The sequence below is a fragment of the Rhinoderma darwinii genome, chromosome 11 (assembly GCF_050947455.1).
Source record: "Rhinoderma darwinii isolate aRhiDar2 chromosome 11, aRhiDar2.hap1, whole genome shotgun sequence".
In the NCBI taxonomy this organism is placed as follows: domain Eukaryota; kingdom Metazoa; phylum Chordata; class Amphibia; order Anura; family Rhinodermatidae; genus Rhinoderma; species Rhinoderma darwinii.
Genome location: NC_134697.1, coordinates 23,864,831 through 23,867,620, shown reverse-complemented (window position 1 = coordinate 23,867,620; position 2,790 = coordinate 23,864,831).

Here is a 2,790-nt window from a genome sequence, read left to right as displayed (position 1 = left end):
CTGCCCCGGCCTGCCTCTGCTGCTCACCACCGCCTCTGACATTTGTGAACATACCCCACTGTAACTTGATTTTAAATGTTTCACTTTCAGTAGCAGAAATGTCATTCTTTGGCATTTGGGCCTTTTTATTGTCACTGCTGTTTAGTCACCAAATGGATCTCCTTGGATTGAGGCCCAGTCCTCTCCCCACCGCCCTGGAACTCTGCCCCGGCCTACGCTGCCTGCCGTCACCCCCTGGCCCTGGAACTCTGCCCCGGCCTGCCTCTGCTGCTCACCACCGCCTCTGACATTTTTGAACATACCCCACTTTAACTTGATTTTAAATGTTTCACTTTCAAATGTTTCACTTTCAGTAGCAGAAGTGTCATTCTTTGACATTTGGGCCTTTTTATTTTCACTGCTGTTTGGTCACCAAATGGATCTCCTTACCTACCAGCAATCACCCTGGAACTCTGGCTGGGCATGGGGATGCAAGTTGCTCCCGCTGACTCCCACCGGGACCTACCTGCAATCACCCTGGAACTCTGGCTGGGCATGGGGATGCAGGTTGCTCCCGCTGCCCCCCTTCCACCCCACCGGGACCTACCAGCAATCACCCTGGAACTCTGGCTGGGCATGGAGATGCGGGTTGCTCCCCCTTCCACCCCACCGGGACCTACCAGCAATCGCCCTGGAACTCTGGCTGGGCATGGGGATGCAAGTTGCTCCCGCTGCCCCCCCACCGGGACCTACCTGCAATCACCCTGGAACTCTGGCTGGGCATGGGGATGCAGGTTGCTCCCGCTGCTCCCCTTCCACCCCACCGGGACCTACCACCAATCACCCTGGAACTCTAGCTGGGCATGGGGATGCAGGTTGCTCCCGCTGCCCCCCCACCGGGTCCTTCCAGCAATCACCCTGGAACTCTGGCTGGGCATGGGGATGCATGTTGCTCCCGCTGGCCCCCAACGGGACCTACCTGCAATCACCCTGGAACTCTGGCTGGGCATGAGGATGCAGGTTGCTCCCGCTGCCCCCCCACCGGGACCTACCACCAATCACCCTGGAACTCTGGCTGGGCATGGGGATGCAGGTTGCTCCCGCTGGCCCCCCACCGGGACCTTCCTGCAATCACCCTGGAACTCTGGCTGGGCATGGGGATGCAAGTTGCTCCCGCTGCCCCCCCCCACCGGGTCCTTCCTGCAATCACCCTGGAACTCTGGCTGGGCATGGGGATGCATGTTGCTCCCGCTGGCCCCCAACGGGACCTACCTGCAATCACTCTGGAACTCTGGCTGGGCATAGGGACACAGGTTGGTCCCGCTGCCCCCCCCCTTCCACCCCACCGGGACATACCTGCAATCACCCTGGAACTCTGGCTGGGCATGAGGATGCAGGTTGCTCCCGCTGCCCCCCACCGGGACCTACCACCAATCACCCTGGAACTCTGGCTGGGCATGGGGATGCAGGTTGCTCCCGCTGCCCCCCCACCGGGACCTACCACCAATCACCCTGGAACTCTGGCTGGGCATGGGGATGTAGGTTTCTCCCGCTGCCCCCCCACCGGTACCTACCACCAATCACCTTGGAACTCTGGCTGGGCATGGGGATGCAGGTTGCTCCCGCTGCCCCCCCACCGGGACCTACCACCAATCACCCTGGAACTCTGGCTGGGCATGGGGATGCATGTTGCTCCCGCTGGCCCCCAACGGGACCTACCTGCAATCACCCTGGAACTCTGGCTGGGCATGAGGATGCAGGTTGCTCCCGCTGCCCCCCCACCGGGTCCTTCCAGCAATCACCCTGGAACTCTGGCTGGGCATGAGGATGCAGGTTGCTCCCGCTGCCCCCCCACCGGGACCTACCACCAATCACCCTGGAACTCTAGCTGGGCATGGGGATGCAGGTTGCTCCCGCTGCCCCCCCACCGGGTCCTTCCAGCAATCACCCTGGAACTCTGGCTGGGCATGGGGATGCATGTTGCTCCCGCTGGCCCCCAACGGGACCTACCTGCAATCACCCTGGAACTCTGGCTGGGCATGAGGATGCAGGTTGCTCCCGCTGCCCCCCCACCGGGACCTACCACCAATCACCCTGGAACTCTGGCTGGGCATGGGGATGCAGGTTGCTCCCGCTGCCCCCCCCACCGGGACCTACCACCAATCACCCTGGAACTCTAGCTGGGCATGGGGATGCAGGTTGCTCCCGCTGCCCCCCCACCGGGTCCTTCCAGCAATCACCCTGGAACTCTGGCTGGGCATGGGGATGTAGGTTTCTCCCGCTGCCCCCCACCGGGACCTACCACCAATCACCCTGGAACTCTGGCTGGGCATGGGGATGTAGGTTTCTCCCGCTGCCCCCCCCCCCGGTACCTACCACCAATCACCCTGGAACTCTGGCTGGGCATGAGGATGCATGTTGCTCCCGCTGGCCCCCAACGGGACCTACCTGCAATCACCCTGGAACTCTGGCTGGGCATGGGGATGCAGGTTGCTCCCGCTGCCCCCCCCCACCGGGACCTACCACCAATCACCCTGGAACTCTAGCTGGGCATGGGGATGCAGGTTGCTCCCGCTGCCCCCCCACCGGGTCCTTCCAGCAATCACCCTGGAACTCTGGCTGGGCATGGGGATGTAGGTTTCTCCCGCTGCCCCCCCACCGGGACCTACCACCAATCACCCTGGAACTCTAGCTGGGCATGGGGATGCAGGTTGCTCCCGCTGCCCCCCCACCGGGTCCTTCCAGCAATCACCCTGGAACTCTGGCTGGGCATGGGGATGTAGGTTTCTCCCGCTGCCCCCCACCGGGACC